This window comes from Ostrea edulis, chromosome 3, assembly GCF_947568905.1.
Source record: "Ostrea edulis chromosome 3, xbOstEdul1.1, whole genome shotgun sequence".
In the NCBI taxonomy this organism is placed as follows: Eukaryota; Metazoa; Mollusca; class Bivalvia; order Ostreida; family Ostreidae; genus Ostrea; species Ostrea edulis.
Window position 1 is genome coordinate 35309764 of NC_079166.1, and position 16067 is coordinate 35325830.

General features: G+C 35.0%; 1 protein-coding gene and 1 long non-coding RNA gene across 5 annotated transcripts in view; one reads left to right on the top strand and one right to left on the bottom strand.

Moving 5' to 3' along the window:
* Nucleotides 1–16067, top strand: part of LOC125675752 (uncharacterized) — a 167058-nt gene that overhangs the window by 63642 nt on the left and 87349 nt on the right. The window lies entirely within an intron of this gene.
* On the bottom strand, nt 9950–11669 carry LOC130053388 (uncharacterized). Its single transcript, XR_008801963.1, has 2 exons — nt 11513–11669; nt 9950–10611 (listed from the first exon to the last, which is right to left on the bottom strand). It is a non-coding gene; the product is annotated as an uncharacterized LOC130053388 (long non-coding RNA).

Consider the following 16067-nt stretch of genomic DNA (forward strand, 5'->3'; position numbering starts at 1 on the left):
TTACTTCAAATATTGAGAATTTAGCTCTTTTTATATCTCTTTTGTCTTTCAACATACATCATTTTTCATTGCATCATTAGTATGTTCTTTTAAAACCAATTAAAACATCTTTCTTGGCCCTTAAGCCGGGCTCCTTTAAAAATTATTGCCCATCTTACAAATAAAGCTGTTATCACTAGTCCTTCGAAACCGTTAACCCTGGAGATACCAAACCTTAATCATTAATGTTTTGTAATGATTTAGAAGACTCTTCAATCTATTCAGTGCGAAAAGATTCACCAAACCCTTTAAATAGTTATGGCTCCTGAAAGTTTTCCAAGTTTACATTGACTTGAAAGTTTTTTGGCCTCATTTGACCTACTGAAGAATGGATCAAGATTGAAGGTCAAGAAACAAATCCAGAAAAGGTGGAAAGACCTCCAATTGTTCGCGAACAATTAGGATTACTAGTTATCATTTTTTTTTTCGACATGGCCGCATTGATTACGAGTAAATTTTTTTAATGGAAAGTGTTAATCTAACTTTGCATTTTAATTTTAGTTTACAAAATTGAGTCGTGAGTAATGCGGCCCATGTGAATTTTTAGACTGAAGTTGGCAAATTTATGCGATTTTCCCGGAAAACGTGAAACTGCGGTAGGTTTGGGCATTTATTTGAGTGTTTAAAACATCCGGTGTGAGGAAACGATTGCACAATACAACTTGGCTCGTGCTATCGATAAAAAATATAATCTTAGATTTATTCTAACGTGTTCTTTAATTTTTCCAAATTTGGTAGGCCAAAAATGGCATATTGTGGGTCATGTTCTTTGAAAACTGTTCTTCATTTCTTTATTGTATCTGATAAAGTGGGTCAAAATTATGTAGAGTTGGTTAGGGAGGGGTGATATACCTCAACTTCTAAATATCATAGTAATTTAGCAGATGTCCTTGAACGTTTGCACTATTTACATACAATGAGCATATACACACTATACACAAATTAATGGTGATTTCAAGGTCATAATCTAATATGAATGCCTTTGCGCATACTATATACTGAAACCTTGAGACTAATACTGTACTGGCCACTGTCCAAAATGACTTGAAACATAACTCGTTGATGTGTATGCCTGGATATTTATTAAGTGAATGATTGACATCATGTAACTTTCTTCAACTTCATACGAAATACTGTAATAAAAGAAAACAATAATTGTAAACAGTGAATTGATACAGACAACACATATGTGATCATGAAAGGTGAACATAACGAACAATGATCAATCTCATAACATCAATCAATCTCATAAACATGTATTTTTAGTTTATTTATTAAGGAATAGGCACATATACAGTATAAATACAAGACAATATCACAGAGGAAAACATAATTAAAACAAAAGTTGTTGTTAAATACATAAGAGAAAAGGATAAACCTTAACAGCTATTTGACTTTAAGAGCACAGTGAATAAATTAATGTATATGTCTATGCCAAGGATAACCCATAAAAGCCATATGGTTTATTTCCAATGGGGTCCTTCTGATCTTATAATATGACATACACAATATATCATTATTTAGCTTAACAAAATAATGCGAACAAGAAAGATAATGAAAGACACTGATTTGAAAAACATAATACTTTTGAATAGCTTACATTTCAACAGTGCTGAGTATTGAAAATTGCTGGAATAAATAACAACTGTAATAACTATGTATGAACAAGACAATGTGGATCGATAATACAAGAAGTCACTATAATAATAATTTCAACTATTAAAGACTTATTTCAATACAGAAAATCGCTGTTTATAACACAGACTGCACCAAACAAGTAGTGTTGTGATAGAAGTTACAATAAACATAAAGAACATATGTAGTGCACAACAAAACAGAGTTATTGCCCCTGAAGTTAAAAAAACTCTGTGTGCAACGAGTTTGCACCTTATGAGCAAAATAATATATATGCATGGTCTTACTATGTGTCATATATCCTTAAACTATCGCTGAAGTATTGCACAATACTGTAATTCTGTGAACATAGTTTGAATAAATATTCGGGACATGAACTTCGTACACACATGTTTACTCATGGACATACATTATATAATGCATCAATTCAAATAACTACAAGTTTTCAAACAAATGCATGGAATGTGCTAATGTTCATCATTGTCTTATCGAATAAGAAGTTTCTCTAGGAAACATCACTTTAGTACAATGTCCAACGAAACAGGAACATACCCACATTCTTTTCAGCGAGCTCGTGTATACAGAAAAAATATCCGTACCCTTAAAACTATGACGTAATACACAGATAACGTGTACATATTGGCGCAAAAATCTAAATGTAGAAATTGTCTGTTACAACCCAGCCCCATAATTGTGGAGGGCAATGCGACACAATTACAACTAGTGCACAAAAATCAAAATAAATATATATATAGTCACTTCGTAACGAACGGAATAATTAATAAAATGTGTCTATGGTAATATACATGCACAGATATTCAATATACGCCCACATAAATACATACATGCAACGAATTCTGTCAATGCTGTTCTTGTTTAATCAATTTAAAGAATTTGTCTATTGGACGAATTAAAGTGTTTGCATGGGTTTTAACTTTCACTTGATGCACAAAACATGCACTATCCGGAATAGTTTCTTGAACGACTCCCATAGGCCAGGAATTTCGAGGAACACTGGGATCCACTATCAGAACGATGTCACCAACTTTCATGTTTTTCTTCACATCGCACCATTTCTGACACTCTTGAAGTAAAGGTACGTATTCCCGCACCCAACGATCCCAGAGGAGGTTTGCCATGTGTCGAATTTGTTTCCAGCGTCTTCTACAGTAACTATCGTTTTTCAGAAAGATGCCTTGTCGCAAGCTTGGTTTAGTTTTCATCAGAAGTAAATGGTTTGGTGTCAAAGCTTCCATGTCTCCTGGCTGATCTGAACATTTCGTGATGAGACGTCCGTTGAGAATTGATTCAATATCTCACAATCTTGCAGAGTATGAAGCCCTTCGTCATCCAAAACTTGCTCTCTCAGGACACTTTTCAGATCTGATGACTCGTTCCCACATACCACCATGATGAGATCATGCAGGTGGATTAAACTGCCAGTCAATATTTCTTTGAAGCATAGAATCCTGTGTCTGAGATAGGTTCCAGTCGTTTATAGCTCTTGCAAGCTCACGCACAGCTCCCACAAAGTTGGCCCCATTATCTGATCGCATTTTGATGAATTGACCTCGGCGTGCAATAAAACGACGCATTGCATTAATATAAGAATCAGTGGTCAATGCTGCTGCAACTTCAATGTGCACAGCACGACTAACTAAACATGTGACTATATTTCCATAGGCTTGACATGACTTCACTTTTGCTTTACTTTGAATGGTCCAAAGTAATCTACACCAACTCTCGTAAATGGAGGTTCGTTGGAAATCAAACGATCTTCTGGTAAACTAGCCATCTTCTGTTATCCTACCTTTGAGCGTTGACGACGACATACAGTGCCCTTAGATATAAGCTTCCCAATGGCTAAAGGTGCATAAATAAGCCATTGCCTATCTCTTAGAGCTGCTAGCAATATGATTTCTGCCAGTGTTTCAGGTCGTGATGAATCTGTCTAAAAATCAAAGATGAAACATGATGATTACTTGGCAGTGTTATTGGATGTTAACTTTCCGCTGGCATACTGGCTTTATGACGTCGCCCACCGATATGCAAAAGTCCATCGTTTTTATCCAAACCAGGGGTCAAGTTTTCGTATACAACTGCTTCGTTTCACATACGAATGTTCATCTGTAAGTGTATGTATCTCATCAGCAAATGTTTGATGTTGAATATAAGACAAAATAGTAGTTTCGGCTTCTGTCAAGTCTTGAAATGAATTATGTTCCATGTTGTATCGTCGAATGATTTATCGTCACCACTCTAGTAACTCCTCTGTACGTGGTAATAGTTCTACTTTTTTTTTTAGATTGTACCATGATGAATGATAATTGAGGAGTTTGTCAACACTTTCCATGACATCACTTGGTTTTTGTATTTTGACTAGGGAAGCTCTTACGTATGATTTAACTTCTGGATCAATATATGTCGTTCCTTCTAGTATTTCTGGTGGTGTTTTGGCCATTGTTCAACTGGAACCCATACAAAGTCAGGAACCTTAACTTAGTAATCATACTGTAGGATCTCATTTGCAGAGAGTCCTCTTGATGCATAATCTGCTGGGTTCAGTTTTGGTATTAATGTAATGCCATTCACATGGCATTGATCCTTCATTGATCACAGCGAGTTTATTTGCTACGAATGTTTGAAGTCTTGACATCTCCTTTCCTATGTAACGCAACACGGTCATGCTATCTGTCCAGAACATACTTTCGTCTGTAGGAATGTCTAATCCTGCTTTCAACATTGTGTCTGTGCGCAGAGCAACCGTTGCTGCTGTCAGTTCTAGCCTTGGAATGGTAGTTTGCTTTAATGGAGTCATATGACACTTGCTCATAACAAAAGAGCAATGGATTTCTTTGTGTTTTCTAAACGCAGGTATGAAACAGTCCTATATCCAAATTCTTTGCGTCCGTGAAATGATGTAGCTGAACAGAACACAATGTTCCGAATCCAGCACATTTTAAACACCCTTATATCGTGAATTTAGATACTTTTGCAAGTCACTGAACCAATTGTTCCACTGTATTGCAAGGTTCTAAGGAATTCCATCATCCCATCCAAGTTGAATTTTGAAGAAATTTTGGAGTATTTTCTTTGTCCTCAATACAAATGGTGCCAAGAATCTTAAAGGATCAAATACACTGCTTACCATTGGAAATATTTCACTCCTAGTGAGTGGTTGTTCCTTTACTTCAATTTTGAAGCAAAACGCATCCGATTCCACGCACCATAGTAATTTCCATCTTTCCATTGGAAGGTATCATGATCAAAGTCTAAATCCTTCACCTCTTTTGCTCTTTCTCAAACTGGAATGGACATCATGAAGTTTTTATTGTTGCTAATTCACTTCGCTATGTGAAATCCTCCTTTCATTAGCACTTTTTGCAAATCCTTAACTAAGCTGATAGCATCGTCCACAGTCTTAACTAACTTGAGACAGTCATCTACATAAAAGTTCCTGATCACGGTATTGATAACCTCGGTATCGAAAAGTGTTTCAGAATCTTTGGCAGTTTTCCTTAGAGCATAGTCGGCACAACTGGGTGATGAAGATGCACCAAACAAATGTGCAACTATCTGATATTCGTTGGTTTCCTTACATGTATCTCCATCCGCCCACCACAAAAATCTGTGAAAACTGGCATCTTGACGAGGTAAATGTACTTGATAGAACATACTATCATTATATCCCATCACTACAATCTTTTCTTGCTTGAATCTCAATAGTGTACCGACAAGTGTATTAGTCAGATTTGATCCCGGTAAAAGTTGGTCATTCAATGAAGTGCCTTGATATCTACCTACACAATTGAACACCACTCTCAGCTTCCTTTTCTTTGGGTGACACACTCCGTGGTGTGGCAAGTACCACACTCTTTCATCATCTTCACCGAGATATTTAGCTGGTACCTTGATGGCATATCCTTCACTTATGATATTGTCCATGAAATACTTTGTGAAGGTTTTCGTCATGGTTGAATCGTTTGGCAATAAACAATGATATGTGTACGGCTTGCTTCCTATTGTTTAGTAAGTTCACATTGTCGGACTTAAAAGGAAGTATAATCGTATAGTGACCATATTGATAAAGAATTGAATTAAATACACGTTCTAAGCATTTCTGTCAATATTGGATGGTCCACGAACGTCATCAATTTGTTCGCTCACTGAAATCAAAGTTCAATTGGTCGCGAATATGTTCTTCCAGTTTTTGTACATCAATGCGAATGACGGACACCGATGTACTGTAGTTCTCATTATTCGTAATCACTTCAAGTGGTCCGTTAATAACCCAACCTAGTAAAGTTTTCGCTGCAAAGGGTACATTACTATCACTGGGAATAATTTCCCAAGACTCCAATGCTTTCGTCACATTAACTTCGATCAGAAGTCCAATGTCACAATCAATCACATTAAATTCAACACCAAGTAAGTGTGGCCACCTTTTCACATCTTCCAGAGAAATCGCATCATTCTTGAACACTGGTAATGTAGATTGTGTAAAAACAGATGGTAGTTCAATGGTATTGTCACCATTTAGGTCGCTCACTTCCAAACCACAAATAACGTAACTGTCATGAACTTTTTCATGTCTCATAGTTACTAAATTTAATTTGATTCTCTTTCCTTCCATGTCCAACGAGTCGACAAGTAATTCTAAACAAAATCTAGCATTGCTACCAGAATCTAGAAAATCGTAAGTTGTCAGATATGTATCATTACATTTAGATTTTAATGTAACAGGTACAATAGGGAGTGCTTGATTTACGGAGTCTCCAGTCCCCATATAAGCAGCCACTGACAATGCTGTTGCTCCATTGCCTTTTTTTGCTCGAGTGACATGGTATCCCGTAACCTTCATTTTTCTTCCGAGGGTCAACATGAAGAACGCTAGGGTGAAGTTTCTTCCAATGTGTACAAGACAACTTCCATTGACAATTACTCTTTAAGTGTCCATATCTCAAGCAACCGAAACACAGTCCTTTTGACTTCAAGAATGTGTATATGTTCCTGGGGGACAAGGTTGGGTATTTTTTACACATATCCATGGAATGAGTTTCTTGACAACATGCACAGAGTTTTGTAAATGCGATTCATGTCCTTGACTAATTTTGTGTAGTGTAACAGTTTTCGTTATCACATACTTCTGAATTCTTAGATGAACGGTTGCTTCGTTGTGATTGCAAAGTTTTTGTGTATTATAGAAATCTTTGTTATTTTCCCAGTTTGGCTATCTTGTGAACTTTTAAAAGCTGCCTTTGAAGTGTTTATGACTTATCGTCCGTAAATTGGGTATGTGGGTTTCTTTGCTTCTTTGTGAACGAAGCTGACAAGATGATGGAACTTTACGATTTCTTTCTTTTCCTTTAGTTCGTACATTATATCTCTCCATTTTTCATGTAAGTAATAAGGCAATTTTTTCAGTAACAGTTTCAAGTTTTCTGAATATTCTAAGATTATAATAGCTGCAGAACTGTAGCTCTCTGAAAAATATTTTGACGGAACAGAGAGCTACAGTTCCACCTCTATTAAAAGCCTTCGATTTACGGCGCACAAAAAGTTGCGCACGGTTGAGACCTGATATCCTTGTATTCTTGTGTTGCTGTCTCATAAATTTAATATCAAAAGATTCTTAACATATTTTCCTACTATAGTTGTGTCCAAACATACCTTCAAATGTTCATTAAAGGCCCATAAGACCCGAAAATTCCCAGCTTCAAATAATTTCAATTGTTGATGTAGCCATGTTAGGTAGCCGGGTCAATTCGAACCCTGTTGTTGTTGGTATATATTCATAAAATTCGTTATAAGTTATATGTTCGCTCTTCATTTGTTATCAACACGAATGATTTATAGAAATTAAAAAATAAAGTTTTTCTAAAGGTAAAATAAGTTCTTGGTTAATGATAATGCTACAAAAGTCCTCAACACTCCTGTGAAAGGGATGGAGACCGGACCAGACTAATGAAAGCCGCATTGCCGTGAGTTTAGCTATTTGAATAATTATTATTTAAAGGAACTCAAATGATATATTATTTACAATATTTAGCTAAAATATTTGTGGGGATATTAGTTCACATCTAGACGTTATTGTGCAAGTATGGAAATCAACCGGGGTTCGAATTGACTCGGTTACTTAACATGGCTACGTCAACACACGAATTCATTTGAAGCTGGGAGTTTTCGGGTCGTAGGGGCTTTAATGAATATTTGAAGGTATGTTTGGACACAACTATAGTAGGAAAATATGTTAAAAATTTTTTGATATTAAAGAACATGACCCACAATATGCCATTTTTGGCCTACCAAATTTGGAAAAATTAAAGAACACTTTAGAATAAATCTAAGATTATATTTTTTATCCATAACATGAGCCAAGTTGTATTGCGCAATCGTTTCCTCACACCGGATGTGTAAAGCACTCAAGTAAATGCCCAAACCTACCGCAGTTTCACGTTTTCCGGGAATTTCGCATAAATTTGCCAACTTCAGTCTATAAATTCACATGGGCCGCATTACTCACGACTCAATTTTGTAAACTAAAATTAAAATGCAAAGTTAGATTAACACTTTCCATTAAAAAAAATTAACTCGTAATCAATGCGGCCATGTCGAAAAAAAAAATAATAATAACAAAAGTGTCGTCTGGAAACGTCAGATTCCAAGGCAGTCAATACATACATCTAACGCAGTTGATACGACTCAAAAAGAAACAGCAAAGGGGTAAGTTTTTATGTTGTTATATATTTTTTAGAATAAAAAATCAATATCTAAACGAGTAAATATGAGAATCATTGCCTATGGTAAAAAGGTAAGAGTGGGGGGTGGGGGGTTACACCTATCGTGTATGTTTGATTCCGAAGTCCGTTCCGATGGCTTTAAAAGTACCGATTTCCCTACCTTTTACTTTAAAAATGATATTGTTCGAAACAGAATGAATCTTCGAATCAAACGTACAGTACAAACTTTTACGGCCATACGGAATACCCTAGTTAGAATAATCTAACTGTGTCTCGGGACAGGCCCTCACCACAATCGGTCCGTAGGACATTATCATTTTAACGATAGAACATTCTATCTAGGAATACCCCAGTAAACATTTCAATTACACAGGCCCAGCATGTACACATGTATTACGCATGGAGATGTGCGATATATATTCAGACAGTGTGTTCTATCGTATGAATTTGTCCATTTATTCTCACAATTTTTTACAAATTTTGTACGTTAATTATTATAGGTTACAGTTCAAAGTTTCTTATAAAATATGAAGTCTGTCAATCGTAACTGTAAAGTTGTAGCAACGTGTTACACTAACAAATGTCCGCACATTACGGCAATGTCTAACACGGCTGTTAGCTTTATCTTTTTTACATTTGTACTTGAGAATTTGAACGCACAATATTTATACATCGAACGGAGAAGAAACAATTATGGTTTTGTTTTCGATTTCAACTATTTAATTTCGTAAATTCATAAGTCCCTTGTATATACGTTGAAAGAAACCTACAAAAACACTCAGAGAGTTTGTTTTTAATGAAGTAGGTCAATTTCAATACATATCAAAGTATATCTTGTTAAATAATATTTGACATAACTTGTGTTGAAATGTAGAGTATTAACTTAATTATATTTACTTTTTTTCGATTGAAGGGCAATAACTCTAAATGGAAAACATAGTTTACTAGTGGTGGATCCTAGTTTTTTGTTTGATTTTTTTCTTTCGTTTTGTTTTATATATACACACGTATATCAAATGCTTTAAATTAATTGATTTTAGAATTTTTATTTTGTGCTATAGACAAAATTGATATTGAAAAAATATGTTTTAAATATTAGGAAAAAAACAATCTATAAAGGTGAAACAGCAAACCCCCCACCCCACGAAAATGTATTACAATACTACTGATAATTTTTCTATTATTTATATTATTTCATGTATGGAGATGTGCATGGTTTTTGCAACAGTTTTCTTTTTGGATTAGGAAAATGGTTTACTTTTTCCTTAAAAAGGGACTTTGAAAGGGTCCATTAAACAGACCCAGGTTGGGAGATTTCAGGCTCTCGTGGACTTAATTTCCGTGGAAACGAGGGGGTTATTTATATTCGGTCTTTCCTACCCCGGGATAGGAAAGACCGAATAGAAATAACTTCCTCATTTCCACAGAAATTTACATGGACTACATAATAGAAATAAATTAACCATGTAATATACATTGTTGTAAACCGCATTCCCCCTCTATATTTCACACTGACATTAATCAACAAAACATTTGAAGATACACATTTTCAGTTTATTAGTGAAAAAAAATAATTCCAAGTTTTTGAATACAATTTATTAATTGATTCACCAAGCATTAATTAACAAGTTAATTGATTTATAATTAGATTTTAGGAAAAATAACCTAAGCTAATGAGTTTTAACATGAAGATAAGATTTTCATCCAACCCAAATTGTATAATTTCAATTACATGTATATGACATAAATATTTCAGATATCCCAAGGAATGGTCCCAAATTCTTTCTCTGTTTCAATTGTCCATGGAGAGTAAAACCAAAACACAGATCCAGGATTTCAAAGAAATATAGGACAGTGATCACCACTCTGATAGGGAGGGCACCATCTGATCATGATTTTCTGTGCAATAGATGCCAGAGTGTGTGTGTGTTGCTCCCATACTAAACAGAAGACTATCAACTCGGTTAGGCCACAGATTCAAGACAGTCCAGCACCAGCAGCAGCAGCAGCAGTTCTTCCAACTAGTCCCCCTTCTGTATCACTCCCATCCCCATGTACATCAAGAGGGCACACGTCATGCTGTATCTGCGAGTGACCAGGTCCAAAGTTAGTTGTAGTCCCAGTAGGAGTAAGGCATGAAATCTTCATTTCAAAAGAGGCCATCATTCCTGCCGGGGCTCGCTTCTGTACAAATCACCTACAACAAGACATAGAAGAATTTGAACCTATTGCTGACAACACCATGTTCAACAAAACAGGAGTGACATAATTAATCAATCAAGTTTTTGAGAGCTGAAGTTTTGAGAATATAAGGTTGGATTTTGACAACAGTGAAAGTCTAACAGTGAGCATCAGAATCTCCTGGGAACCCCTAAAGCTGCTTTTGAGGACTTGCTGACATATGTAAACCTGTAGAATATATGGAAACTTGTGCTTGATAAAAGCTTTATAACCTTTTTACCAGTGATGTATTTGTTGACAATAAAAAGAGTATTTGATTTTAGCAGAATAATTACTTATTATAAACTACTAGTATTATCATTATGATACTTAACTGGCAAATAACAAACAACAAACATGATTTGTAAATGTTATTTCCTGTATAGATCTACATGATACTTCTATTTTGGGAACATTATGAAAATAGGCCAATTTAGATTATTTCTCATTCTGTGGCATTTACAAGCATTACATGTAGATCTACATGCAATATAATCCAAACAATTTAAAACTACAGTGCCTTAGGCACTATTTCAAATATGTATCTAGATGTAATTCTATTCAAATCTATATTAATGCCTGAAAGATTTTTATATCACAGCTCATGAATTACGTTCTGTCAGTCAATAATGTATTGCACAAACATTTAAAATTGTTGGTTAAAAGACCTCAGTATCTTTACATGATTAATACGTATAGGAATATACAATTATTGATCAAGATAAATACAGTAAAATTTATACAGTATCATTTCTCAAATCGTATTTTCAGAGTCAATAATATACTGACTCTGATCCCCTATATCGGTGCTGTGTTGTTATTATTCACGCTATGAAATCTACATGTACAGGTAACAAAAAAGATCATTTGATACTTACTATTAGTTGTCTACAGTAATTTTCTTTTAGTCGGGTTTCACAGGAAATGCTCGTTGAACGTGTAATTCCGAGTAAATTCGAATTGAACATGTTTTGACGAGACGCGGTGTCAACTTATTTCGTTACCATTGATATCGATACTCGGTCGTTTTAATACAAAAAAAAATATATTAAAAAACTATGGAATATGATATGAAACAGAAGTGTTCCAATGATTCACTCCTTTCACCATGTAAATAGACTACATACTATATCTATTTTTCTTGTTTCAGTATTTTAAAATTCAAGTAAAAATAATTTAAAAGTAAAGTTGAACAATCACGGCTTTGAACATCATTTCCAAAATATTTCTTATTTCTATTTCCCAAATTTGGTCAAAAATGCTTATTATGATCATTGAATAAGCCATTCTAGCTATTTGAGTGCATATAACTTGATATATTCAGAGATTTATAGGTTCATGTACATTGTACATGGTTATTGGAGGTTTATTCCGAAATGTTAATTTTTTAACATTAAACACCACAATATTCAACGTCATATTAACAAAAAAGTATAGAATATGTGAAAAAAAGAAAAACATTTCTAGAAAGCTTAGTTCAAGAAGATTATTATATACAGACATTATCAATATCCCAGGCTAGGCCATTTTTCATGGTTTGCGGGTCATGTTCTTTATGAGACAGCAACACAAGAATACAACGATATCAGGTCTCAAGCGAGCGCAGCTTTCTGTGCGCCGTAAATCGAAGGTTTTTAATAGGTGTGGAACTGTAGCTCTCTGTTCCGTCAAAATATTTTTGCAGAGCTACAGTTCTGTAGCTAAAATTATCACAGCTTCCACAATTTGGAACTGACACTCGTTGAGGAAATTTCTGTATGTGTCTAATGCCTTTGCACCGTCTGGTTTTATAATAGGCCAATCCAATGCCGTTTTCACATAAGCTTGGACAATAATATCAGGGTCTCCATATCTGTTCTTGTATTCCTCTAGTGCTGCATTGTAGCCACTTTCTGCATTCATGTGAAAAAAATTCCGGTGTACTTTGCCTATGGTGAATTGTAACAAAACGTTTAGTCGCTCCTCATAAGAATAAGTATTTGCACAAATCCTTGTATTGAATTGTCGTAGAAACCTGCGATACTCCACGGGATTTCAATCAAATGTTTGTATTTCTGCCTTTGGTATGTTCAGTTCGCGTGCTACTCTAAGTATATCCTGATTACCATAGTCTGGCACTGGTAGTGGAAGTGTGAAACACGGTTGCTGATTTGGAGAAATGCTGTATATAGGAATTTCATCCAAGCGAGGTGGCGTAGGGATATGCATGTATGCACTATAATTATCTCCTGCCATATTCCTTGTTCTGTATGACTGATCTTGAGATCTTCTATGAAAAGCACTGGTAAGTTGGGGCACATACGATGTACTTTGTGGTATTTGACAAGTTACACATGACTGAAAATAATTCCTTTGATCTTTCCACGAGGAAGCACACGGGTTAAGTGTCACAGTGTTCTTTGTTTCAGGTATCTCGCATGTTCAACCTTGTTCGGGAGATATTCATCTAATTTTGGTCATTTATTTCACTTTGTTCCAGTTCTTCTAGAAATTTAGCTTTACCGTCACTTATCTCAATTTCTGTTTTAATTTCAAGTTCTTCGTCCTTTAGTTTCAATTGGAGTTTTGGCTATTCAATTTCCCTTTTTTAAATAATACTGCGGCTCTGGCTACCAATTTAGCTTTAGCTTTACGTTGATGCTCCTTTAGCTTTTCTCTGGACACATGACTTGAGGAGGTCCTTGAAGTTGTTTTTGAACGTATGGATCTCTTGTCAACAGGTGTTGTGTGCTTTAAAATCCACTCTTCCGCGGATTCCTTCACTGCGATGTGTTTTTATTTTTATGTTGAAATTCTTCATTGTCACTGATTTTTTTCAGTTGATGATGGAGACAGACGTTTCTGATATTCCTCATGTGAAAGAAGAAGTTCTTCATAAACTTGCAACCGCTTTGTATATTCACTTCTCACAACATTTTTATCAAAATTGTGTAACAGCAGTAAGTTGGGAAGCTCCTTATCAGGTCTCTGTCTGAACTTTAATCGATGTTCGATATGGTATGCCAATCCCATTTCTGTCATGACTCTCTTTCGTTGTCCTTCTATAACTGGGTGTTGTTCATCATCACTCATGATTGTTCTTGTATACATTTTCGTATATGATGTACTGGTCACTGTCCAAAATGACTTCAAACATAACTCGTCTATGCGTATGCCTGGACATTCATTAAGTCAATGATTGCCATAATGTAACTTTCCTCAACTTCATACGATATGCTGTAATAAAACAAACCAATAATTGTCAACAATATGAATTGATACTAAAAACACATATGTGATAATGTATAATAATAATTCAAACTAGTCAAAAACTGATTTCAATACAGAAAATTGCTGTTTATAACACAGACTGCACCAAACAAGTAGTACTATGATAGAAATTACAATAAACATAAAAAAGCATCTGTAGTGCAAAACATAACAGAGTTATTGCCCCCGAAGTTACAAAATGTTTGAGTGCAACCAGTTTGCACCTTCTGAGCAAAATAATATCTATGCATGATCTTACTATGTGTCATATATCTAAAATAATATAGAGAGAGAAATAATAGGTCACATACGGTTTTGTTTCAGAATCGGGACAAGATTTTCTTTTTTTGTATTTAAAATTCTAAAAGACGAATACGAAGGGCTAGTTGTATTCGGCGCGCCGAATTTTTTTTTCAAGAAAATTTATCGCTTATTTTTAATCGTACGTTTCGGGCTTGATATTTCACCAGAAATCGCACGTGATGGGGTTACAATAGAGGTATTTGATATATACATCGGCATTTGGGGCAGGATCATGCGACACACCCCCTAACCTTTTCTGATCTGGGATTTACACACTTTTTTGTTACTTTTGAATTGTAAATATACATTAAGAATCATCTAAAACGTATTTTTTCGTCTCTGTTATACGAAAGCCGGATTGGCTCATTTTTAAAACGTGAAAAAAAATCTAACTCATTATAACGAGTAAGTATGTCGTTATAACTAGTTAGTTATCTCGTTATTGCGAGTTAGTATCTCGTTATAACGAGTCAATCATCTCGTTATAACGAGTTAATTATCTCGTTATAACGAGTTAGTATATCGTTATAACGAGTTAGTTATTTCGTTATAACGATTTAATTATCTCGTTATAACGAGTTAGCTATCTCGTTATAGCGAGTTAGCTATCTCGTTATTACGAGTTAGTATCTCGTTATAACGAGTTAATAATCTCGTTATAACGAGATCTTAACTCGTTATAACGGATTGATTAGCTCGTTATAACGAATTAGTTTGATTAGTTTGAAAACAAGCAGTAGCAATGATACAGGTACTTTAAAAACAAATAAACAAAATGTTTTCTTAATCTAAATATTTCCAAGATAAAAAACACAAAGGTCAACTTCGTAAGTGTTTGTAAAAATGCATATCTTATACAATAAATCATCAAAGTATATCAATTTGCAGATGTTTGCAGAAGTTTATATATCTTGCCGGTAATATTTAAATATTTTTTCGTGATATTAAACAAGAGAAATAAATTCAAGCTGCTGTTAGCTTGGTCAGCCCGTAATTACATTTTAACTTATTGGTGGATTGGCATTGTGTACAGGCTCGTAGCCCTGTTTTTCAAAGTTTGGGAGGACAGTGTTATGAGAAGTTGACTTCACAGTTGTCTATAATTGTTTACAAGCAAAACATAAATAAATAAATAAACAAAAAAATCCATACAAATTCAAAATCTAAATAAACCCAACATTCAAAATTCTGAAGGGGGTGCAAGGAAAAGCACGCACGCACACACACAAACTAAACGACGATTTTTACTCAAAACTCAAACTTCACAATCTTAAATCGTAAAGGATCGGAAGGGGGTTGGGGTTGGGGGTTAGCAAGTGTTCATCCTCCTCTACACGGGTTCAATTCATAGGGTCAAACGCTGTCTGACGAGTTACAGTGCATGACAATTGTGAGGACGTTCTTTTTATCTACTACTTTTGACTATGGATTACTCCGATTGCCTGATCAAGTATGAGCTTACCGCGGGATGCGACTGTCAACGCCCGCTACCTATACTTGTTCAAGCTTACATCAGACAGCGTTTGACCCTATGTAGACTGTGGACTTGGTGTCATATCTGTAAGCGGTCTTGCAATTTTTGAAAAAAAGTTTCTGATGAATTTTCTGTAGTATCCGATAAATCCTTAAAAAAACCTTACTTCTTCAGGTGATGTTGGAATTGGCCATGACTTGACTTTCTCAATTTTCTCAGGATCACGTTTGATTCCTTGCTCTGAAATTATGTGCCCAACATAGTTAACACTTAAAGGTAGACCTATACTCGGCCTTAAATGGACCCAATCATGAAAAAATTGTCTTTAGAAGATAGATATATATTCCAGTAATAGATAAACATTGAAAAATATATACGTTAACATGCTATTTTCATTGTTATTGCTT